We start from the raw sequence: 24,312 nt of genomic DNA, 5'->3' as shown, positions 1-24,312 counted from the left end.
AGTTTTCAGCCCCGGATCAAGAAATGCTTCTGTGCCTTTTATTGGCCCTCAGTACGCCTGTGGTTAAAGTAGAAGGCTTGGTGGCCCATTTCCAGTCCTATTGGTGGAAATGACTAGAGGTGAAGAGATGAGAGAAGATAGAAATGTTGAGATAGAGCATGTCACGCAGGCAAAGCGAGAGCTCTAAGAGCAAAGCCAGACAGCTGTGTTTTAATTCAGGACTTGATGTAGGCAAAAGCATACATCCCTGGGTGGGCTTGAACCACCAACCTTTCGGTTAATAGCCGAACGTGCTAACCGATTGCGCCACAGAGACCAACCACCACAATGAGCGTGTTGGGACTCAATATATGTTTTTACCTTTGTGCTCCTGCCTGCAGCTCTAAGGTCCTGGCATAAGACAGGTAGGCTTAGACTCCATTGTGACATGTCTTACTTCTCTTAGAAGAAGGTTCTGAGTTGCCAGGCAGCTTATCTTCTGCCGGGCACACTTTCCTTTGCAGGCTTTCAGGTTGTGAATCCAGCACTGCTTAGGTGTCCATGTCAGACATGAGCAGCTCATTGAGCCCCACTGTGTGTTTTTTGTGGAGATACAACTCTCAGACTAGAGGGAGCAGGCGGGAAGTGGGTGAGACTCACACAGGGTGGGTGGGGCAGTTAAAGGATGTTATCTAATAGTGTAATCGAGGAGTTGGGTTTTTTGTGCACTACACTTTAACCAGCGATTCTTTCTAAAAGGAAATCCCAGGGCAGTACCCGCAATGAGTGGCATCCCCACACCCGAGGTTGCATTGTGGTAGCTGTTCCCTGAGCCCCTAGCCCCTGTCCCCATGTCGCCCTTTCTCCTCGTGTAACTCACCTCAGGTTCGGTGGCTCTGATACTTGCTGCTTCTGCGCGATCATCCCCATGATCTGGGCCTTTATACGAAATGTCATGTAAGATGACTTTATTCAGCACGGCGTTTGTCATTTGCTTGGTTGTCTCGTCACTGTTGGATGTTTTCTTGCGCAGACTACTGTCTAATGGTGGGAAGGCCACGAGACACATGACTTTTCTCTTTCCTTGTTAGCATAGTTTCCTGCCACTGTCTTGTTGTGCTGCCTGCCTGTGAGACACGTGTATTGCCCATCTCAGCTCCACTGTGGCATGTTAGATATGTCTTTGAGCAGAGTCCCGGTCCCAGAGCTGCTGCCTTCTCTGCACTCTGGCTTGTAAGACTGCAGGCAAAGGCCCTCCCTGGCCCCTTAGCCAGATAGATACATTTACCTGCAGGGCTCAGCTTTGGTGAAAGATATTGGCGAGAGAGAGGAAAGGGGACGGCCCGTGGTGCACCCCCTATTTTGCATAGAACCACAGCCTCCTGGGAGGGCAGAGACATGAGGGTTCTCAGGGAAAGTCCTCCCAGGAGTGTTGAAGGGCAGGACGTGAAACACAGCAATCCCGGAATGGCCTGGTCTAAGATGCCTGTGCAATAGGCCTGGCCCTAGGCTTCCGGGGCTCTTCCTCGGCAGAGGCCCCAGTGGTATGAGCCCGACCAGGGCTGTGCCCGACCAGGGCTGTAGGGCGCGTTGGGAGCGCGTTAGGGACGCAAAAGAGGGCACAGGGCGCAGAACTCTGCCCGTTTCTCCCCAGGATTTTGGGGAGGACAGGGAATCTGGCCAGGTCAGTGACTAGGCTTTCCCAGAAGGAAAGTCCAGTGACAGTGGCATGTTGTGAAACACAAGATTGCTGGTGGTCTGGAGGGTGCTTTCTGTCAGCCACTTCTCCCGGGAGCAGCCAGAGAGCAGGCTGATGTCGTGCTCTGTCAAGCACAACACTGGCCCCAAACCACTGTCCTTAGCAAAAGCAGAAACATTCATAGTTTCAGTCTCCTGCATCTGATTCCTGCCATCAGCATGTGAACGTTTGGCAGTCCAAGGCTTGCCATGCAAACTTTGTTTATAGGTGTCCCATGCGAATGCATGGGCCTCATCACTACTGTCTACGGCAGGGCTCTCTGCTCAGCCTATGTAAGTGAAGCATTGATGGTTCAGTGGTAGAATTCTTGCCTGCCACGCGGGAGGCCTGGGTTCGATTCCCGGCCAATGCACAGCGCCCTTCTTTTGGCTTTGCTTTAGAAGTCAGAGATATAGACTTGGTGGGGAAAAAAATGTCAAAGAGTGACCCCGACGTGATTTGAACACGCAACCTTCTGATCTGGAGTCAGACGCGCTACCGTTGCGCCACGAGGTCCCTGTGCATGCAGTTCTCAGCCCCGGATCAAGAAATGCTTCTGTGCCTTTTATTGGCCCTCAGTACGCCTGTGGTTAAAGTAGAAGGCTTGGTGTCCCGTTTCCAGTCCTATTGGTGGAAATGACTAGAGGTGAAGAGATGAGAGAAGATAGAAATGTTGAGATAGAGCATGTCACGCAGGCAAAGCGAGAGCTCTAAGAGCAAAGCCAGACAGCTGTGTTTTAATTCAGGACTTGATGTAGGCAAAAGCATACGTCCCTGGGTGGGCTTGAACCACCAACCTTTCGGTTAACAGCCGAACGCGCTAACCGATTGCGCCACAGAGACCAACCACCGCAGTGAGCGTGTTGGGACTCAATATATGTTTTTACCTTTGTGCTCCTGCCTGCAGCTCTAAGGTCCTGGCATAAGACAGGTAGGCTTAGACTCCATTGTGACATGTCTTACTTCTCTTAGAAGAAGGTTCTGAGTTGCCAGGCAGCTTATCTTCTGCCGGGCACACTTTCCTTTGCAGGCTTTCAGGTTGTGAATCCAGCACTGCTTAGGTGTCCATGTCAGACATGAGCAGCTCATTGAGCCCCACTGTGTGTTTTTTGTGGAGATACAACTCTCAGACTAGAGGGAGCAGGCGGGAAGTGGGTGAGACTCACACAGGGTGGGTGGGGCAGTTAAAGGATGTTATCTAATAGTGTAATCGAGGAGTTGGGTTTTTTGTGCACTACACTTTAACCAGCGATTCTTTCTAAAAGGAAATCCCAGGGCAGTACCCGCAATGAGTGGCATCCCCACACCCGAGGTTGCATTGTGGTAGCTGTTCCCTGAGCCCCTAGCCCCTGTCCCCATGTCGCCCTTTCTCCTCGTGTAACTCACCTCACGTTCGGTGGCTCTGATACTTGCTGCTTCTGCGCGATCATCCCCATGATCTGGGCCTTTGTACGAAATGTCATGTAAGATGACTTTATTCAGCACAGCGTTTGTCATTTGCTTGGTTGTCCTGTCACTGTTGGATGTTTTCTTGCGCAGACTATTGTCTAATGGTGGGAAGGCCACGAGACACGTGACTTTTCTCTTTCCTTGTTAGCATAGTTTCCTGCCACTGTCTTGGTGTGCTGCCTGCCTGTGAGACACGTGTCTTGCCCATCTCAGCTCCACTGTGGCATGTTAGATATGTCTTTGAGCAGAGTCCCGGTCCCAGAGCTGCTGCCTTCTCTGCACTCTGGCTTGTAAGACTGCAGGCAAAGGCCCTCCCTGGCCCCTCAGCCAGATAGATACATTTACCTGCAGGGCTCAGCTTTGGTGAAAGATATTGGCGAGAGAGAGGAAAGGGGACGGCCCGTGGTGCACCCCCTATTTTGCATAGAACCACAGCCTCCTGGGAGGGCAGAGACATGAGGGTTCTCAGGGAAAGCCCTCCCAGGAGTGTTGAAGGGCAGGACGTGAAACACAGCAATCCCGGAATGGCCTGGTCTAAGATGCCTGTGCAATAGGCCTGGCCCTAGGCTTCCGGGGCTCTTCCTCGGCAGAGGCCCCAGTGGTATGAGCCCGACCAGGGCTGTGCCCGACCAGGGCTGTAGGGCGCGTTGGGAGCGCGTTAGGGACGCGAAAGAGGGCGCAGGGCGCAGAACTCTGCCCGTTTCTCCCCAGGATTTTGGGGAGGACAGGGAATCTGGCCAGGTCAGTGACTAGGCTTTCCCAGAAGGAAAGTCCAGTGACAGTGGCATGTTGTGAAACACAAGATTGCTGGTGGTCTGGAGGGTGCTTTCTGTCAGCCACTTCTCCCGGGAGCAGCCAGAGAGCAGGCTGATGTCGTGCTCTGTCAAGCACAACACTGGCCCCAAACCACTGTCCTTAGCAAAAGCAGAAACATTCATAGTTTCAGTCTCCTGCATCTGATTCCTGCCATCAGCATGTGAACGTTTGGCAGTCCAAGGCTTGCCATGCAAACTTTGTTCATAGGTGTCCCATGCGAATGCATGGGCCTCATCACTACTGTCTACGGCAGGGCTCTCTGCTCAGCCTATGTAAGTGAAGCATTGGTGGTTCAGTGGTAGAATTCTCGCCTGCCACGCGGGAGGCCCGGGTTCGATTCCCGGCCATTGCAAAGCGCCCTTCTTTTGGCTTTGCTTTAGAAGTCAGAGATATAGACTTGGTGGGGAAAAAAGTGTCAAAGAGTGACCCCGACGTGATTTGAACACGCAACCTTCTGATCTGGAGTCAGACGCGCTACCGTTTCGCCACGAGGTCCCTGTGCATGCAGTTCTCAGCCCCGGATCAAGAAATGCTTCTGTGGCTTTTATTGGCCCTCAGTACGCCTGTGGTTAAAGTAGAAGGCTTGGTGGCCCGTTTCCAGTCCTATTGGTGGAAATGACTAGAGGTGAAGAGATGAGAGAAGATAGAAATGTTGAGATAGAGCATGTCACGCAGGCAAAGCGAGAGCTCTAAGAGCAAAGCCAGACAGCTGTGTTTTAATTCAGGACTTGATGTAGGCAAAAGCATACGTCCCTGGGTGGGCTTGAACCACCAACCTTTCGGTAAACAGCCGAACGCGCTAACCGATTGCGCCACAGAGACCAACCACCGCAGTGAGCGTGTTGGGACTCAATATATGTTTTTACCTTTGTGCTCCTGCCTGCACCTCTAAGGTCCTGGCATAAGACAGGTAGGCTTAGACTCCATTGTGACATGTCTTACTTCTCTTAGAAGAAGGTTCTGAGTTGCCAGGCAGCTTATCTTCTGCCGGGCACACTTTCCTTTGCAGGCTTTCAGGTTGTGAATCCAGCACTGCTTAGGTGTCCATGTCAGACATGAGCAGCTCATTGAGCCCCACTGTGTGTTTTTTGTGGAGATACAACTCTCAGACTAGAGGGAGCAGGCGGGAAGTGGGTGAGACTCTCACAGGGTGGGTGGGGCAGTTAAAGGATGTTATCTAATAGTGTAATCGAGGAGTTGGGTTTTTTGTGCACTACACTTTAACCAGCGATTCTTTCTAAAAGGAAATCCCAGGGCAGTACCCGCAATGAGTGGCATCCCCACACCCGAGGTTGCATTGTGGTAGCTGTTCCCTGAGCCCATAGCCCCTGTCCCCATGTCGCCCTTTCTCCTCGTGTAACTCACCCCAGGTTCGGTGGCTCTGATACTTGCTGCTTCTGCTGCGCGATCATCCCCATGATCTGGGCCTTTGTACGAAATGTCATGTAAGATGACTTTATTCAGCACAGCGTTTGTCATTTGCTTGGTTGTCCTGTCACTGTTGGATGTTTTCTTGCGCAGACTACTGTCTAATGGTGGGAAGGCCACGAGACACGTGACTTTTCTCTTTCCTTGTTAGCATAGTTTCCTGCCACTGTCTTGGTGTGCTGCCAGCCTGTGAGACACGTGTCTTGCCCATCTCAGCTCCACTGTGGCATGTTAGATATGTCTTTGAGCAGAGTCCCGGTCCCAGAGCTGCTGCCTTCTCTGCACTCTGGCTTGTAAGACTGCAGGCAAAGGCCCTCCCTGGCCCCTCAGCCAGATAGATACATTTACCTGCAGGGCTCAGTTTTGGTGAAAGATATTGGCGAGAGAGAGGAAAGGGGACGGCCCGTGGTGCACCCCCTATTTTGCATAGAACCACAGCCTCCTGGGAGGGCAGAGACATGAGGGTTCTCAGGGAAAGCCCTCCCAGGAGTGTTGAAGGGCAGGACAAGAAACACAGCAATCCCGGAATGGCCTGGTCTAAGATGCCTGTGCAATAGGCCTGGCCCTAGGCTTCCGGGGCTCTTCCTCGGCAGAGGCCCCAGTGGTATGAGCCCGACCAGGGCTGTGCCCGACCAGGGCTGTAGGGCGCGTTGGGAGCACGTTAGGGACGCGAAAGAGGGCGCAGGGCGCAGAACTCTGCCCGTTTCTCCCCAGGATTTTGGGGAGGACAGGGAATCTGGCCAGGTCAGTGACTAGGCTTTCCCAGAAGGAAAGTCCAGTGACAGTGGCATGTTGTGAAACACAAGATTGCTGGTGGTCTGGAGGGTGCTTTCTGTCAGCCACTTCTCCCGGGAGCAGCCAGAGAGCAGGCTGATGTCGTGCTCTGTCAAGCACAACACTGGCCCCAAACCACTGTCCTTAGCAAAAGCAGAAACATTCATAGTTTCAGTCTCCTGCATCTGATTCCTGCCATCAGCATGTGAACGTTTGGCAGTCCAAGGCTTGCCATGCAAACTTTGTTCATAGGTGTCCCATGCGAATGCATGGGCCTCATCACTACTGTCTACGGCAGGGCTCTCTGCTCAGCCTATGTAAGTGAAGCATTGGTGGTTCAGTGGTAGAATTCTCGCCTGCCACACGGGAGGCCCGGGTTCAATTCCCGGCCAATGCAAAGCGCCCTTCTTTTGGCTTTGCTTTAGAAGTCAGAGATTTAGACTTGGTGGGGGAAAAAATGTCAAAGAGTGACCCCGACGTGATTTGAACACGCAACCTTCTGATCTGGAGTCAGACGCGCTACCGTTGCGCCACGAGGTCCCTGTGCATGCAGTTCTCAGCCCCGGATCAAGAAATGCTTCTGTGCCTTTTATTGGCCCTCAGTACGCCTGTGGTTAAAGTAGAAGGCTTGGTGGCCCGTTTCCAGTCCTATTGGTGGAAATGACTAGAGGTGAAGAGATGAGAGAAGATAGAAATGTTGAGATAGAGCATGTCACGCAGGCAAAGCGAGAGCTCTAAGAGCAAAGCCAGACAGCTGTGTTTTAATTCAGGACTTGATGTAGGCAAAAGCATACGTCCCTGGGTGGGCTTGAACCACCAACCTTTCGGTTAACAGCCAAACGCGCTAACCGATTGAGCCACAGAGACCAACCACCGCAGTGAGCGTGTTGGGACTCAATATATGTTTTTACCTTTGTGCTCCTGCCTGCAGCTCTAAGGTCCTGGCATAAGACAGGTAGGCTTAGACTCCATTGTGACATGTCTTACTTCTCTTAGAAGAAGGTTCTGAGTTGCCAGGCAGCTTATCTTCTGCCGGGCACACTTTCCTTTGCAGGCTTTCAGGTTGTGAATCCAGCACTGCTTAGGTGTCCATGTCAGACATGAGCAGCTCATTGAGCCCCACTGTGTGTTTTTTGTGGAGATACAACTCTCAGACTAGAGGGAGCAGGCGGGAAGTGGGTGAGACTCACACAGGGTGGGTGGGGCAGTTAAAGGATGTTATCTAATAGTGTAATCGAGGAGTTGGGTTTTTTGTGCACTACACTTTAACCAGCGATTCTTTCTAAAAGGAAATCCCAGGGCAGTACCCGCAATGAGTGGCATCCCCACACCTGAGGTTGCATTGTGGTAGCTGTTCCCTGAGCCCATAGCCCCTGTCCCCATGTCGCCCTTTCTCCTCGTGTAACTCACCCCAGGTTCGGTGGCTCTGATACTTGCTGCTTCTGCTGCGCGATCATCCCCATGATCTGGGCCTTTGTACGAAATGTCATGTAAGATGACTTTATTCAGCACGGCGTTTGTCATTTGCTTGGTTGTCCTGTCACTGTTGGATGTTTTCTTGCGCAGACTACTGTCTAATGGTGGGAAGGCCACGAGACACGTGACATTTCTCTTTCCTTGTTAGCATAGTTTCCTGCCACTGTCTTGGTGTGCTGCCAGCCTGTGAGACACGTGTCTTGCCCATCTCAGCTCCACTGTGGCATGTTAGATATGTCTTTGAGCAGAGTCCCGGTCCCAGAGCTGCTGCCTTCTCTGCACTCTGGCTTGTAAGACTGCAGGCAAAGGCCCTCCCTGGCCCCTCAGCCAGATAGATACATTTACCTGCAGGGCTCAGCTTTGGTGAAAGATATTGGCGAGAGAGAGGAAAGGGGACGGCCCGTGGTGCACCCCCTATTTTGCATAGAACCACAGCCTCCTGGGAGGGCAGAGACATGAGGGTTCTCAGGGAAAGCCCTCCCAGGAGTGTTGAAGGGCAGGACGTGAAACACAGCAATCCCGGAATGGCCTGGTCTAAGATGCTTGTGCAATAGGCCTGGCCCTAGGCTTCCGGGGCTCTTCCTCGGCAGAGGCCCCAGTGGTATGAGCCCGACCAGGGCTGTGCCCGACCAGGGCTGTAGGGCGCGTTGGGAGCGCGTTAGGGACGCAAAAGAGGGCGCAGGGCGCAGAACTCTGCCCGTTTCTCCCCAGGATTTTGGGGAGGACAGGGAATCTGGCCAGGTCAGTGACTAGGCTTTCCCAGAAGGAAAGTCCAGTGACAGTGGCATGTTGTGAAACACAAGATTGCTGGTGGTCTGGAGGGTGCTTTCTGTCAGCCACTTCTCCCGGGAGCAGCCAGAGAGCAGGCTGATGTCGTGCTCTGTCAAGCACAACACTGGCCCCAAACCACTGTCCTTAGCAAAAGCAGAAACATTCATAGTTTCAGTCTCCTGCATCTGATTCCTGCCATCAGCATGTGAACGTTTGGCAGTCCAAGGCTTGCCATGCAAACTTTGTTCATAGGTGTCCCATGCGAATGCATGGGCCTCATCACTACTGTCTACGGCAGGGCTCTCTGCTCAGCCTATGTAAGTGAAGCATTGGTGGTTCAGTGGTAGAATTCTCGCCTGCCATGCGGGAGGCCTGGGTTCGATTCCCGGCCAATGCAAAGCGCCCTTCTTTTGGCTTTGCTTTAGAAGTCAGAGATTTAGACTTAGTGGGGAAAAAAATGTCAAAGAGTGACCCCGACGTGATTTGAACACGTAACCTTCTGATCTGGAGTCAGACGCGCTACCGTTGCGCCACGAGGTCCCTGTGCATGCAGTTTTCAGCCCCGGATCAAGAAATGCTTCTGTGCCTTTTATTGGCCCTCAGTACGCCTGTGGTTAAAGTAGAAGGCTTGGTGGCCCATTTCCAGTCCTATTGGTGGAAATGACTAGAGGTGAAGAGATGAGAGAAGATAGAAATGTTGAGATAGAGCATGTCACGCAGGCAAAGCGAGAGCTCTAAGAGCAAAGCCAGACAGCTGTGTTTTAATTCAGGACTTGATGTAGGCAAAAGCATACATCCCTGGGTGGGCTTGAACCACCAACCTTTCGGTTAACAGCCGAACGTGCTAACCGATTGCGCCACAGAGACCAACCACCACAATGAGCGTGTTGGGACTCAATATATGTTTTTACCTTTGTGCTCCTGCCTGCAGCTCTAAGGTCCTGGCATAAGACAGGTAGGCTTAGACTCCATTGTGACATGTCTTACTTCTCTTAGAAGAAGGTTCTGAGTTGCCAGGCAGCTTATCTTCTGCCGGGCACACTTTCCTTTGCAGGCTTTCAGGTTGTGAATCCAGCACTGCTTAGGTGTCCATGTCAGACATGAGCAGCTCATTGAGCCCCACTGTGTGTTTTTTGTGGAAATACAACTCTCAGACTAGAGGGAGCAGGCGGGAAGTGGGTGAGACTCACACAGGGTGGGTGGGGCAGTTAAAGGATGTTATCTAATAGTGTAATCGAGGAGTTGGGTTTTTTGTGCACTACACTTTAACCAGCGATTCTTTCTAAAAGGAAATCCCAGGGCAGTACCCGCAATGAGTGGCATCCCCACACCCGAGGTTGCATTGTGGTAGCTGTTCCCTGAGCCCCTAGCCCCTGTCCCCATGTCGCCCTTTCTCCTCGTGTAACTCACCTCAGGTTCGGTGGCTCTGATACTTGCTGCTTCTGCGCGATCATCCCCATGATCTGGGCCTTTATACGAAATGTCATGTAAGATGACTTTATTCAGCACGGCGTTTGTCATTTGCTTGGTTGTCTCGTCACTGTTGGATGTTTTCTTGCGAAGACTACTGTCTAATGGTGGGAAGGCCACGAGACACATGACTTTTCTCTTTCCTTGTTAGCATAGTTTCCTGCCACTGTCTTGTTGTGCTGCCTGCCTGTGAGACACGTGTATTGCCCATCTCAGCTCCACTGTGGCATGTTAGATATGTCTTTGAGCAGAGTCCCGGTCCCAGAGCTGCTGCCTTCTCTGCACTCTGGCTTGTAAGACTGCAGGCAAAGGCCCTCCCTGGCCCCTTAGCCAGATAGATACATTTACCTGCAGGGCTCAGCTTTGGTGAAAGATATTGGCGAGAGAGAGGAAAGGGGACGGCCCGGGGTGCACCCCCTATTTTGCATAGAACCACAGCCTCCTGGGAGGGCAGAGACATGAGGGTTCTCAGGGAAAGTCCTCCCAGGAGTGTTGAAGGGCAGGACGTGAAACACAGCAATCCCGGAATGGCCTGGTCTAAGATGCCTGTGCAATAGGCCTGGCCCTAGGCTTCCGGGGCTCTTCCTCGGCAGAGGCCCCAGTGGTATGAGCCCGACCAGGGCTGTGCCCGACCAGGGCTGTAGGGCGCGTTGGGAGCGCGTTAGGGACGCGAAAGAGGGCACAGGGCGCAGAACTCTGCCCGTTTCTCCCCAGGATTTTGGGGAGGACAGGGAATCTGGCCAGGTCAGTGACTAGGCTTTCCCAGAAGGAAAGTCCAGTGACAGTGGCATGTTGTGAAACACAAGATTGCTGGTGGTCTGGAGGGTGCTTTCTGTCAGCCACTTCTCCCGGGAGCAGCCAGAGAGCAGGCTGATGTCGTGCTCTGTCAAGCACAACACTGGCCCCAAACCACTGTCCTTAGCAAAAGCAGAAACATTCATAGTTTCAGTCTCCTGCATCTGATTCCTGCCATCAGCATGTGAACGTTTGGCAGTCCAAGGCTTGCCATGCAAACTTTGTTTATAGGTGTCCCATGCGAATGCATGGGCCTCATCACTACTGTCTACGGCAGGGCTCTCTGCTCAGCCTATGTAAGTGAAGCATTGATGGTTCAGTGGTAGAATTCTCGCCTGCCACGCGGGAGGCCTGGGTTCGATTCCCGGCCAATGCACAGCGCCCTTCTTTTGGCTTTGCTTTAGAAGTCAGAGATATAGACTTGGTGGGGAAAAAAATGTCAAAGAGTGACCCCGACGTGATTTGAACACGCAACCTTCTGATCTGGAGTCAGACGCGCTACCGTTGCGCCACGAGGTCCCTGTGCATGCAGTTCTCAGCCCCGGATCAAGAAATGCTTCTGTGCCTTTTATTGGCCCTCAGTACGCCTGTGGTTAAAGTAGAAGGCTTGGTGTCCCGTTTCCAGTCCTATTGGTGGAAATGACTAGAGGTGAAGAGATGAGAGAAGATAGAAATGTTGAGATAGAGCATGTCACGCAGGCAAAGCGAGAGCTCTAAGAGCAAAGCCAGACAGCTGTGTTTTAATTCAGGACTTGATGTAGGCAAAAGCATACGTCCCTGGGTGGGCTTGAACCACCAACCTTTCGGTTAACAGCCGAACGCGCTAACCGATTGCGCCACAGAGACCAACCACCGCAGTGAGCGTGTTGGGACTCAATATATGTTTTTACCTTTGTGCTCCTGCCTGCAGCTCTAAGGTCCTGGCATAAGACAGGTAGGCTTAGACTCCATTGTGACATGTCTTACTTCTCTTAGAAGAAGGTTCTGAGTTGCCAGGCAGCTTATCTTCTGCCGGGCACACTTTCCTTTGCAGGCTTTCAGGTTGTGAATCCAGCACTGCTTAGGTGTCCATGTCAGACATGAGCAGCTCATTGAGCCCCACTGTGTGTTTTTTGTGGAGATACAACTCTCAGACTAGAGGGAGCAGGCGGGAAGTGGGTGAGACTCACACAGGGTGGGTGGGGCAGTTAAAGGATGTTATCTAATAGTGTAATCGAGGAGTTGGGTTTTTTGTGCACTACACTTTAACCAGCGATTCTTTCTAAAAGGAAATCCCAGGGCAGTACCCGCAATGAGTGGCATCCCCACACCCGAGGTTGCATTGTGGTAGCTGTTCCCTGAGCCCATAGCCCCTGTCCCCATGTCGCCCTTTCTCCTCGTGTAACTCACCCCAGGTTCGGTGGCTCTGATACTTGCTGCTTCTGCTGCGCGATCATCCCCATGATCTGGGCCTTTGTACGAAATGTCATGTAAGATGACTTTATTCAGCACGGCGTTTGTCATTTGCTTGGTTGTCCTGTCACTGTTGGATGTTTTCTTGCGCAGACTACTGTCTAATGGTGGGAAGGCCACGAGACACGTGACTTTTCTCTTTCCTTGTTAGCATAGTTTCCTGCCACTGTCTTGGTGTGCTGCCAGCCTGTGAGACACGTGTCTTGCCCATCTCAGCTCCACTGTGGCATGTTAGATATGTCTTTGAGCAGAGTCCCGGTCCCAGAGCTGCTGCCTTCTCTGCACTCTGGCTTGTAAGACTGCAGGCAAAGGCCCTCCCTGGCCCCTCAGCCAGATAGATACATTTACCTGCAGGGCTCAGTTTTGGTGAAAGATATTGGCGAGAGAGAGGAAAGGGGACGGCCCGTGGTGCACCCCCTATTTTGCATAGAACCACAGCCTCCTGGGAGGGCAGAGACATGAGGGTTCTCAGGGAAAGCCCTCCCAGGAGTGTTGAAGGGCAGGACAAGAAACACAGCAATCCCGGAATGGCCTGGTCTAAGATGCCTGTGCAATAGGCCTGGCCCTAGGCTTCCGGGGCTCTTCCTCGGCAGAGGCCCCAGTGGTATGAGCCCGACCAGGGCTGTGCCCGACCAGGGCTGTAGGGCGCGTTGGGAGCACGTTAGGGACGCGAAAGAGGGCGCAGGGCGCAGAACTCTGCCCGTTTCTCCCCAGGATTTTGGGGAGGACAGGGAATCTGGCCAGGTCAGTGACTAGGCTTTCCCAGAAGGAAAGTCCAGTGACAGTGGCATGTTGTGAAACACAAGATTGCTGGTGGTCTGGAGGGTGCTTTCTGTCAGCCACTTCTCCCGGGAGCAGCCAGAGAGCAGGCTGATGTCGTGCTCTGTCAAGCACAACACTGGCCCCAAACCACTGTCCTTAGCAAAAGCAGAAACATTCATAGTTTCAGTCTCCTGCATCTGATTCCTGCCATCAGCATGTGAACGTTTGGCAGTCCAAGGCTTGCCATGCAAACTTTGTTCATAGGTGTCCCATGCGAATGCATGGGCCTCATCACTACTGTCTACGGCAGGGCTCTCTGCTCAGCCTATGTAAGTGAAGCATTGGTGGTTCAGTGGTAGAATTCTCGCCTGCCACGCGGGAGGCCCGGGTTCGATTCCCGGCCATTGCAAAGCGCCCTTCTTTTGGCTTTGCTTTAGAAGTCAGAGATATAGACTTGGTGGGGAAAAAAGTGTCAAAGAGTGACCCCGACGTGATTTGAACACGCAACCTTCTGATCTGGAGTCAGACGCGCTACCGTTTCGCCACGAGGTCCCTGTGCATGCAGTTCTCAGCCCCGGATCAAGAAATGCTTCTGTGGCTTTTATTGGCCCTCAGTACGCCTGTGGTTAAAGTAGAAGGCTTGGTGGCCCGTTTCCAGTCCTATTGGTGGAAATGACTAGAGGTGAAGAGATGAGAGAAGATAGAAATGTTGAGATAGAGCATGTCACGCAGGCAAAGCGAGAGCTCTAAGAGCAAAGCCAGACAGCTGTGTTTTAATTCAGGACTTGATGTAGGCAAAAGCATACGTCCCTGGGTGGGCTTGAACCACCAACCTTTCGGTAAACAGCCGAACGCGCTAACCGATTGCGCCACAGAGACCAACCACCGCAGTGAGCGTGTTGGGACTCAATATATGTTTTTACCTTTGTGCTCCTGCCTGCACCTCTAAGGTCCTGGCATAAGACAGGTAGGCTTAGACTCCATTGTGACATGTCTTACTTCTCTTAGAAGAAGGTTCTGAGTTGCCAGGCAGCTTATCTTCTGCCGGGCACACTTTCCTTTGCAGGCTTTCAGGTTGTGAATCCAGCACTGCTTAGGTGTCCATGTCAGACATGAGCAGCTCATTGAGCCCCACTGTGTGTTTTTTGTGGAGATACAACTCTCAGACTAGAGGGAGCAGGCGGGAAGTGGGTGAGACTCACACAGGGTGGGTGGGGCAGTTAAAGGATGTTATCTAATAGTGTAATCGAGGAGTTGGGTTTTTTGTGCACTACACTTTAACCAGCGATTCTTTCTAAAAGGAAATCCCAGGGCAGTACCCGCAATGAGTGGCATCCCCACACCCGAGGTTGCATTGTGGTAGCTGTTCCCTGAGCCCCTAGCCCCTGTCCCCATGTCGCCCTTTCTCCTCGTGTAACTCACCTCAGGTTCGGTGGCTCTGATACTTGCTGCTTCTGCGCGATCATCCCCATGATCTGGGCCTTTGTACGAAATGTCATGTAAGATGACTTTATTCAGCACGGCGTTTGTCATTTGCTTGGTTGTCCTGTCACTGTTGGATGTTTTCTTGCGCAGACTACTGTCTAATGGTGGGAAGGCCACGAGACACGTGACTTTTCTCTTTCCTTGTTAGCATAGTTTCCTGCCACTGTCTTGGTGTGCTGCCAGCCTGTGAGACACGTGTCTTGCCCATCTCAGCTCCACTGTGGCATGTTAGATATGTCTTTGAGCAGAGTCCCGGTCCCAGAGTTGCTGCCTTCTCTGCACTCTGGCTTGTAAGACTGCAGGCAAAGGCCCTCCCTGGCCCCTCAGCCAGATAGATACATTTACCTGCAGGGCTCAGCTTTGGTGAAAGATATTGGCGAGAGAGAGGAAAGGGGACGGCCCGTGGTGCACCCCCTATTTTGCATAGAACCACAGCCTCCTGGGAGGGGAGAGACATGAGGGTTCTCAGGGAAAGCCCTCCCAGGAGTGTTGAAGGGCAGGACGTGAAACACAGCAATCCCGGAATGGCCTGGTCTAAGATGCCTGTGCAATAGGCCTGGCCCTAGGCTTCCGGGGCTCTTCCTCGGCAGAGGCCCCAGTGGTATGAGCCCGACCAGGGCTGTGCCCGACCAGGGCTGTAGGGCGCATTGGGAGCGCGTTAGGGACGCGAAAGAGGGCGCAGGGCGCAGAACTCTGACCGTTTCTCCCCAGGATTTTGGGGAGGACAGGGAATCTGGCCAGGTCAGTGACTAGGCTTTCCCAGAAGGAAAGTCCAGTGACAGTGGCATGTTGTGAAACACAAGATTGCTGGTGGTCTGGAGGGTGCTTTCTGTCAGCCACTTCTCCCGGGAGCAGCCAGAGAGCAGGCTGATGTCGTGCTCTGTCAAGCACAACACTGGCCCCAAACCACTGTCCTTAGCAAAAGCAGAAACATTCATAGTTTCAGTCTCCTGCATCTGATTCCTGCCATCAGCATGTGAACGTTTGGCAGTCCAAGGCTTGCCATGCAAACTTTGTTCATAGGTGTCCCATGCGAATGCATGGGCCTCATCACTACTGTCTACGGCAGGGCTCTCTGCTCAGCCTATGTAAGTGAAGCATTGGTGGTTCAGTGGTAGAATTCTCGCCTGCCACGCGGGAGGCCCGGGTTCGATTCCCGTCCAATGCAAAGCGCCCTTCTTTTGGCTTTGCTTTAGAAGTCAGAGATATAGACTTGGTGGGGAAAAAAATGTCAAAGAGTGACCCCGACGTGATTTGAACACGCAACCTTCTGATCTGGAGTCAGACGCGCTACCGTTGCGCCACGAGGTCCCTGTGCATGCAGTTCTCAGCCCCGGATCGAGAAATGCTTCTGTGCCTTTTATTGGCCCTCAGTACGCCTGTGGTTAAAGTAGAAGGCTTGGTGGCCCGTTTCCAGTCCTATTGGTGGAAATGACTAGAGGTGAAGAGATGAGAGAAGATAGAAATGTTGAGATAGAGCATGTCACGCAGGCAAAGCGAGAGCTCTAAGAGCAAAGCCAGACAGCTGTGTTTTAATTCAGGACTTGATGTAGGCAAAAGCATACGTCCCTGGGTGGGGTTGAACCACCAACCTTTCAGTTAACAGCCGAACGCGCTAACCGATTGCGCCACAGAGACCAACCACCGCAGTGAGCGTGTTGGGACTCAATATATGTTTTTACCTTTGTGCTCCTGCCTGCAGCTCTAAGGTCCTGGCATAAGACAGGTAGGCTTAGACTCCATTGTGACATGTCTTACTTCTCTTAGAAGAAGGTTCTGAGTTGCCAGGCAGCTTATCTTCTGCCGGGCACACTTTCCTTTGCAGGCTTTCAGGTTGTGAATCCAGCACTGCTTAGGTGTCCATGTCAGACATGAGCAGCTCATTGAGCCCCACTGTGTGTTTTTTGTGGAGATACAACTCTCAGACTAGAGGGAGCAGGCGGGAAGTGGGTGAGACTCACACAGGGTGGGTGGGGCAGTTAAAGGATGTTATCTAATAGTGTAATCGAGGAGTTGGGTTTTTTGTGCACTACACTTTAACCAGCGATTCTTTCTAAAAGGAAATCCCAGGGCAGTACCCGCAATGAGTGGCATCCCCACACCCGAGGTTGCATTGTGGTAGCTGTTCCCTGAGCCCCTAGCCCCTGTCCCCATGTCGCCCTTTCTCCTCGTGTAACTCACCTCAGGTTCGGTGGCTCTGATACTTGCTGCTTCTGCGCGATCATCCCCATGATCTGGGCCTTTGTACGAAATGTCATGTAAGATGACTTTATTCAGCACGGCGTTTGTCATTTGCTTGGTTGTCCTGTCACTGTTGGATGTTTTCTTGCGCAGACTACTGTCTAATGGTGGGAAGGCCACGAGACACGTGACTTTTCTCTTTCCTTGTTAGCATAGTTTCCTGCCACTGTCTTGGTGTGCTGCCAGCCTGTGAGACACGTGTCTTGCCCATCTCAGCTCCACTGTGGCATGTTAGATATGTCTTTGAGCAGAGTCCCGGTCCCAGAGCTGCTGCCTTCTCTCCACTCTGGCTTGTAAGACTGCAGGCAAAGGCCCTCCCTGGCCCCTCAGCCAGATAGATACATTTACCTGCAGGGCTCAGTTTTGGTGAAAGATATTGGCGAGAGAGAGGAAAGGGGACGGCCCGTGGTGCACCCCCTATTTTGCATAGAACCACAGCCTCCTGGGAGGGCAGAGACATGAGGGTTCTCAGGGAAAACCCTCCCAGGAGTGTTGAAGGGCAGGACAAGAAACACAGCAATCCCGGAATGGCCTGGTCTAAGATGCCTGTGCAATAGGCCTGGCCCTAGGCTTCCGGGGCTCTTCCTCGGCAGAGGCCCCAGTGGTATGAGCCCGACCAGGGCTGTGCCCGACCAGGGCTGTAGGGCGCATTGGGAGCGCGTTAGGGACGCGAAAGAGGGCGCAGGGCGCAGAACTCTGCCCGTTTCTCCCCAGGATTTTGGGGAGGACAGGGAATCTGGCCAGGTCAGTGACTAGGCTTTCCCAGAAGGAAAGTCCAGTGACAGTGGCATGTTGTGAAACACAAGATTGCTGGTGGTCTGGAGGGTGCTTTCTGTCAGCCACTTCTCCCGGGAGCAGCCAGAGAGCAGGCTGATGTCGTGCTCTGTCAAGCACAACACTGGCCCCAAACCACTGTCCTTAGCAAAAGCAGAAACATTCATAGTTTCAGTCTCCTGCATCTGATTCCTGCCATCAGCATGTGAACGTTTGGCAGTCCAAGGCTTGCCATGCAAACTTTGTTCATAGGTGTCCCATGCGAATGCATGGGCCTCATCACTACTGTCTACGGCAGGGCTCTCTGCTCAGCCTATGTAAGTGAAGCATTGGCTGTTCAGTGGTAGAATTCTCGCCTGCCACGCGGGAGGCCCGGGTTCGATTCCCGGCCAATGCAAAGCGCCCTTCTTTTGGCTTTGCTTTAGAAGTCAGAGATATAGACTTGGTGGGCAAAAAAATGTCAAAGAGTGACCCCGACGTGATTTGAACACGCAACCTTCTGATCTGGAGTCAGACGCGCTACCATTGCGCCACGAGGTCCCTGTGCATGCAGTTCTCAGCCCCGGATCGAGAAATGCTTCTGTGCCTTTTATTGGCCCTCAGTACGCCTGTGGTTAAAGTAGAAGGCTTGGTGGCCCGTTTCCAGTCCTATTGGTGGAAATGACTAGAGGTGAAGAGATGAGAGAAGATAGAAATGTTGAGATAGAGCATGTCACGCAGGCAAAGCGAGAGCTCTAAGAGCAAAGCCAGACAGCTGTGTTTTAATTCAGGACTTGATGTAGGCAAAAGCATACGTCCCTGGGTGGGGTTGAACCACCAACCTTTCGGTTAACAGCCGAACGCGCTAACCGATTGCGCCACAGAGACCAACCACCGCAGTGAGCGTGTTGGGACTCAATATATGTTTTTACCTTTGTGCTCCTGCCTGCAGCTCTAAGGTCCTGGCATAAGACAGGTAGGCTTAGACTCCATTGTGACATGTCTTACTTCTCTTAGAAGAAGGTTCTGAGTTGCCAGGCAGCTTATCTTCTGCCGGGCACACTTTCCTTTGCAGGCTTTCAGGTTGTGAATCCAGCACTGCTTAGGTGTCCATGTCAGACATGAGCAGCTCATTGAGCCCCACTGTGTGTTTTTTGTGGAGATACAACTCTCAGACTAGAGGGAGCAGGCGGGAAGTGGGTGAGACTCACACAGGGTGGGTGGGGCAGTTAAAGGATGTTATCTAATAGTGTAATCGAGGAGTTGGGTTTTTTGTGCACTACACTTTAACCAGCGATTCTTTCTAAAAGGAAATCCCAGGGCAGTACCCGCAATGAGTGGCATCCCCACACCCGAGGTTGCATTGTGGTAGCTGTTCCCTGAGCCCCTAGCCCCTGTCCCCATGTCGCCCTTTCTCCTCGTGTAACTCACCTCAGGTTCGGTGGCTCTGATACTTGCTGCTTCTGCGCGATCATCCCCATGATCTGGGCCTTTGTACGAAATGTCATGTAAGATGACTTTATTCAGCACGGCGTTTGTCATTTGCTTGGTTGTCCTGTCACTGTTGGATGTTTTCTTGCGCATACTACTGTCTAATGGTGGGAAGGCCACGAGACACGTGACTTTTCTCTTTCCTTGTTAGCATAGTTTCCTGCCACTGTCTTGGTGTGCTGCCAGCCTGTGAGACACGTGTCTTGCCCATCTCAGCTCCACTGTGGCATGTTAGATATGTCTTTGAGCAGAGTCCCGGTCCCAGAGCTGCTGCCTTCTCTCCACTCTGGCTTGTAAGACTGCAGGCAAAGGCCCTCCCTGGCCCCTCAGCCAGATAGATACATTTACCTGCAGGGCTCAGTTTTGGTGAAAGATATTGGCGAGAGAGAGGAAAGGGGACGGCCCGTGGTGCACCCCCTATTTTGCATAGAACCACAGCCTCCTGGGAGGGCAGAGACATGAGGGTTCTCAGGGAAAGCCCTCCCAGGAGTGTTGAAGGGCAGGACAAGAAACACAGCAATCCCGGAATGGCCTGGTCTAAGATGCCTGTGCAATAGGCCTGGCCCTAGGCTTCCGGGGCTCTTCCTCGGCAGAGGCCCCAGTGGTATGAGCCCGACCAGGGCTGTGCCCGACCAGGGCTGTAGGGCGCATTGGGAGCGCGTTAGGGACGCGAAAGAGGGCGCAGGGCGCAGAACTCTGCCCGTTTCTCCCCAGGATTTTGGGGAGGACAGGGAATCTGGCCAGGTCAGTGACTAGGCTTTCCCAGAAGGAAAGTCCAGTGACAGTGGCATGTTGTGAAACACAAGATTGCTGGTGGTCTGGAGGGTGCTTTCTGTCAGCCACTTCTCCCGGGAGCAGCCAGAGAGCAGGCTGATGTCGTGCTCTGTCAAGCACAACACTGGCCCCAAACCACTGTCCTTAGCAAAAGCAGAAACATTCATAGTTTCAGTCTCCTGCATCTGATTCCTGCCATCAGCATGTGAACGTTTGGCAGTCCAAGGCTTGCCATGCAAACTTTGTTCATAGGTGTCCCATGCGAATGCATGGGCCTCATCACTACTGTCTACGGCAGGGCTCTCTGCTCAGCCTATGTAAGTGAAGCATTGGTTGTTCAGTGGTAGAATTCTCGCCTGCCACGCGGGAGGCCCGGGTTCGATTCCCGGCCAATGCAAAGCGCCCTTCTTTTGGCTTTGCTTTAGAAGTCAGAGATATAGACTTGGTGGGCAAAAAAATGTCAAAGAGTGACCCCGACGTGATTTGAACACGCAACCTTCTGATCTGGAGTCAGACGCGCTACCATTGCGCCACGAGGTCCCTGTGCATGCAGTTCTCAGCCCCGGATCAAGAAATGCTTCTGTGCCTTTTATTGGCCCTCAGTACGCCTGTGGTTAAAGTAGAAGGCTTGGTGGCCCGTTTCCAGTCCTATTGGTGGAAATGACTAGAGGTGAAGAGATGAGAGAAGATAGAAATGTTGAGATAGAGCATGTCACGCAGGCAAAGCGAGAGCTCTAAGAGCAAAGCCAGACAGCTGTGTTTTAATTCAGGACTTGATGTAGGCAAAAGCATACGTCCCTGGGTGGGCTTGAACCACCAACTTTTCGGTTAACAGTCGAACGCGCTAACCGATTGCGCCACAGAGACCAACCACCGCAGTGAGCGTGTTGGGACTCAATATATGTTTTTACCTTTGTGCTCCTGCCTGCAGCTCTAAGGTCCTGGCATAAGACAGGTAGGCTTAGACTCCATTGTGACATGTCTTACTTCTCTTAGAAGAAGGTTCTGAGTTGCCAGGCAGCTTATCTTCTGCCGGGCACACTTTCCTTTGCAGGCTTTCAGGTTGTGAATCCAGCACTGCTTAGGTGTCCATGTCAGACATGAGCAGCTCATTGAGCCCCACTGTGTGTTTTTTGTGGAGATACAACTCTCAGACTAGAGGGAGCAGGCGGGAAGTGGGTGAGACTCACACAGGGTGGGTGGGGCAGTTAAAGGATGTTATCTAATAGTGTAATCGAGGAGTTGTGTTTTTTGTGCACTACACTTTAACCAGCGATTCTTTCTAAAAGGAAATCCTAGGGCTGTACCCGCAATGAGTGGCATCCCCACACCCGAGATTGCATTGTGGTAGCTGTTCCCTGAGCCCCTAGCCCCTGTCCCCATGTCGCCCTTTCTCCTCGTGTAACTCACCTCAGGTTCGGTGGCTCTGATACTTGCTGCTTCTGCGCGATCATCCCCATGATCTGGGCCTTTATACGAAATGTCATGTAAGATGACTTTATTCAGCACGGCGTTTGTCATTTGCTTGGTTGTCCTGTCACTGTTGGATGTTTTCTTGCGCAGACTACTGTCTAATGGTGGGAAGGCCACGAGACACGTGACTTTTCTCTTTCCTTGTTAGCATAGTTTCCTGCCACTGTCTTGTTGTGCTGCCTGCCTGTGAGACACGTGTCTTGCCCATCTCAGCTCCACTGTGGCATGTTAGATATGTCTTTGAGCAGAGTCCCGGTCCCAGAGCTGCTGCCTTCTCTGCACTCTGGCTTGTAAGACTGCAGGCAAAGGCCCTCCCTGGCCCCTCAGCCAGATAGATACATTTACCTGCAGGGCTCAGCTTTGGTGAAAGATATTGGCGAGAGAGAGGAAAGGGGACGGCCCGTGGTGCACCCCCTATTTTGCATAGAACCACAGCCTCCTGGGAGGGCAGAGACATGAGGGTTCTCAGGGAAAGCCCTCCCAGGAGTGTTGAAGGGCAGGACGTGAAACACAGCAATCCCGGAATGGCCTTGTCTAAGATGCCTGTGCAATAGGCCTGGCCCTAGGCCTCCGGGGCTCTTCCTCGGCAGAGGCCCCAGTGGTATGAGCCCGACCAGGGCTGTGCCCGACCAGGGCTGTAGGGCGCCTTGGGAGCGCGTTAGGGACGCGAAAGAGGGCGCAGGGCGCAGAACTCTGCCCGTTTCTCCCCAGGATTTTGGGGAGGACAGGGAATCTGGCCAGGTCAGTGACTAGGCTTTCCCAGAAGGAAAGTCCAGTGACAGTGGCATGTTGTGAAACACAAGATTGCTGGTGGTCTGGAGGGTGCTTTCTGTCAGCCACTTCTCCCGGGAGCAGCCAGAGAGCAGGCTGATGTCGTGCTCTGTCAAGCACAACACTGGCCCCAAACCACTGTCCTTAGCAAAAGCAGAAACATTCATAGTTTCAGTCTCCTGCATCTGATTCCTGCCATCAGCATGTGAACGTTTGGCAGTCCAAGGCTTGCCATGCAAACTTTGTTCATAGGTGTCCCATGCGAATGCATGGGCCTCATCACTACTGTCTACGGCAGGGCTCTCTGCTCAGCCTATGTAAGTGAAGCATTGGTGGTTCAGTGGTAGAATTCTCGCCTGCCACGCGGGAGGCCCGGGTTCGATTCCCGGCCAATGCAAAGCGCCCTTCTTTTGGCTTTGCTTTAGAAGTCAGAGATATAGACTTGGTGGGGAAAAAAATGTCAAAGAGTGACCCCGACGTGATTTGAACACGCAACCTTCTGATCTGGAGTCAGACGCGCTACCGTTTCGCCACGAGGTCCTTGTGCTTGCAGTTCTCAGCCCCGGATCAAGAAATGCTTCTGTGCCTTTTATTGGCCCTCAGTACGCCTGTGGTTAAAGTAGAAGGCTTGGTGGCCCGTTTCCAGTCCTATTGGTGGAAATGACTAGAGGTGAAGAGATGAGAGAAGATAGAAATGTTGAGATAGAGCATGTCACGCAGGCAAAGCGAGAGCTCTAAGAGCAAAGCCAGACAGCTGTGTTTTAATTCAGGACTTGATGTAGGCAAAAGCATACGTCCCTGGGTGGGCTTGAACCACCAACCTTTTGGTTAACAGCCGAACGCGCTAACCGATTGCGCCACAGAGACCAACCACCGCAGTGAGCGTGTTGGGACTCAATATATGTTTTTACCTTTGTGCTCCTGCCTGCAGCTCTAAGGTCCTGGCATAAGACAGGTAGGCTTAGACTCCATTGTGACATGTCTTACTTCTCTTAGAAGAAGGTTCTGAGTTGCCAGGCAGCTTATCTTCTGCTGGGCACACTTTCCTTTGCAGGCTTTCAGGTTGTGAATCCAGCACTGCTTAGGTGTCCATGTCAGACATGAGCAGCTCATTGAGCCCCACTGTGTGTTTTTTGTGGAGATACAACTCTCAGACTAGAGGGAGCAGGCGGGAAGTGGGTGAGACTCACACAGGGTGGGTGGGGCAGTTAAAGGATGTTATCTAATAGTGTAATCGAGGAGTTGGGTTTTTTGTGCACTACACTTTAACCAGCGATTCTTTCTAAAAGGAAATCCCAGGGCAGTACCCGCAATGAGTGGCATCCCCACACCCGAGGTTGCATTGTGGTAGCTGTTCCCTGAGCCCCTAGCCCCTGTCCCCATGTCGCCCTTTCTCCTCGTGTAACTCACCTCAGGTTCGGTGGCTCTGATACTTGCTGCTTCTGCGCGATCATCCCCATGATCTGGGCCTTTGTAGGAAATGTCATGTAAGATGACTTTATTCAGCACAGCGTTTGTCATTTGCTTGGTTGTCCTGTCACTGTTGGATGTTTTCTTGCGCAGACTACTGTCTAATGGTGGGAAGGCCACGAGACACGTGACTTTTCTCTTTCCTTGTTAGCATAGTTTCCTGCCACTGTCTTGGTGTGCTGCCAGCCTGTGAGACACGTGTCTTGCCCATCTCAGCTCCACTGTGGCATGTTAGATATGTCTTTGAGCAGAGTCCCGGTCCCAGAGCTGCTGCCTTCTCTGCACTCTGGCTTGTAAGACTGCAGGCAAAGGCCCTCCCTGGCCCCTCAGCCAGATAGATACATTTACCTGCAGGGCTCAGCTTTGGTGAAAGATATTGGCGAAAGAGAGGAAAGGGGACGGCCCGTGGTGCACCCCGTATTTTGCATAGAACCACAGCCTCCTGGGAGGGCAGAGACATGAGGGTTCTCAGGGAAAGCCCTCCCAGGAGTGTTGAAGGGCAGGACGTGAAACACAGCAATCCCGGAATGGCCTGGTCTAAGATGCCTGTGCAATAGGCCTGGCCCTAGGCTTCCGGCGCTCTTCCTCGGCAGAGGCCCCAGTGGTATGAGCCCGACCAGGGCTGTGCCCGACCAGGGCTGCAGGGCGCGTTGGGAGCGCGTTAGGGAAGCGAAAGAGGGCGCAGGGCGCAGAACTCTGCCCGTTTCTCCCCAGGATTTTGGGGAGGACAGGGAATCTGGCCAGGTCAGTGACTAGGCTTTCCCAGAAGGAAAGTCCAGTGACAGTGGCATGTTGTGAAACACAAGATTGCTGGTGGTCTGGAGGGTGCTTTCTGTCAGCCACTTCTCCCGGGAGCAGCCAGAGAGCAGGCTGATGTCGTGCTCTGTCAAGCACAACACTGGCCCCAAACCACTGTCCTTAGCAAAAGCAGAAACATTCATAGT

The 24,312-nt window shown here is 52.6% G+C and overlaps 12 non-coding genes across 12 annotated transcripts; 1 reads left to right on the top strand and 11 right to left on the bottom strand.

The window, feature by feature from the left end:
• Nucleotides 1–242: 242 nt before the first annotated feature.
• TRNAN-AUU (transfer RNA asparagine (anticodon AUU)) lies at nucleotides 243–316 on the bottom strand. The gene has a single exon. It is a non-coding gene; the product is annotated as a tRNA-Asn (tRNA).
• A 1,845-nt stretch (nucleotides 317–2,161) lies between these two features.
• TRNAW-CCA (transfer RNA tryptophan (anticodon CCA)) lies at nucleotides 2,162–2,233 on the bottom strand. The gene has a single exon. It is a non-coding gene; the product is annotated as a tRNA-Trp (tRNA).
• A 253-nt stretch (nucleotides 2,234–2,486) lies between these two features.
• Nucleotides 2,487–2,560, bottom strand: TRNAN-GUU (transfer RNA asparagine (anticodon GUU)). The gene has a single exon. It is a non-coding gene; the product is annotated as a tRNA-Asn (tRNA).
• A 4,092-nt stretch (nucleotides 2,561–6,652) lies between these two features.
• On the bottom strand, nucleotides 6,653–6,724 carry TRNAW-CCA (transfer RNA tryptophan (anticodon CCA)). The gene has a single exon. It is a non-coding gene; the product is annotated as a tRNA-Trp (tRNA).
• Nucleotides 6,725–8,899: 2,175 nt separating this feature from the next.
• Nucleotides 8,900–8,971, bottom strand: TRNAW-CCA (transfer RNA tryptophan (anticodon CCA)). The gene has a single exon. It is a non-coding gene; the product is annotated as a tRNA-Trp (tRNA).
• Nucleotides 8,972–11,143: 2,172 nt separating this feature from the next.
• TRNAW-CCA (transfer RNA tryptophan (anticodon CCA)) lies at nucleotides 11,144–11,215 on the bottom strand. Its single transcript has one exon. It is a non-coding gene; the product is annotated as a tRNA-Trp (tRNA).
• Nucleotides 11,216–11,468: 253 nt separating this feature from the next.
• Nucleotides 11,469–11,542, bottom strand: TRNAN-GUU (transfer RNA asparagine (anticodon GUU)). The gene has a single exon. It is a non-coding gene; the product is annotated as a tRNA-Asn (tRNA).
• Nucleotides 11,543–15,634: 4,092 nt separating this feature from the next.
• TRNAW-CCA (transfer RNA tryptophan (anticodon CCA)) lies at nucleotides 15,635–15,706 on the bottom strand. Its single transcript has one exon. It is a non-coding gene; the product is annotated as a tRNA-Trp (tRNA).
• Nucleotides 15,707–17,878: 2,172 nt separating this feature from the next.
• TRNAW-CCA (transfer RNA tryptophan (anticodon CCA)) lies at nucleotides 17,879–17,950 on the bottom strand. The gene has a single exon. It is a non-coding gene; the product is annotated as a tRNA-Trp (tRNA).
• A 253-nt stretch (nucleotides 17,951–18,203) lies between these two features.
• On the bottom strand, nucleotides 18,204–18,277 carry TRNAN-GUU (transfer RNA asparagine (anticodon GUU)). Its single transcript has one exon. It is a non-coding gene; the product is annotated as a tRNA-Asn (tRNA).
• Nucleotides 18,278–20,122: 1,845 nt separating this feature from the next.
• On the bottom strand, nucleotides 20,123–20,194 carry TRNAW-CCA (transfer RNA tryptophan (anticodon CCA)). Its single transcript has one exon. It is a non-coding gene; the product is annotated as a tRNA-Trp (tRNA).
• Nucleotides 20,195–22,224: 2,030 nt separating this feature from the next.
• Nucleotides 22,225–22,295, top strand: TRNAG-GCC (transfer RNA glycine (anticodon GCC)). Its single transcript has one exon. It is a non-coding gene; the product is annotated as a tRNA-Gly (tRNA).
• Nucleotides 22,296–24,312: the final 2,017 nt, after the last annotated feature.

This window comes from Pleurodeles waltl, chromosome 4_1 (assembly GCF_031143425.1).
Source record: "Pleurodeles waltl isolate 20211129_DDA chromosome 4_1, aPleWal1.hap1.20221129, whole genome shotgun sequence".
Taxonomy (NCBI): Eukaryota; Metazoa; Chordata; class Amphibia; order Caudata; family Salamandridae; genus Pleurodeles; species Pleurodeles waltl.
The sequence above is the reverse complement of the archived record's forward strand: the minus strand, read 5'-3'. Positions and strand labels throughout refer to the sequence as shown.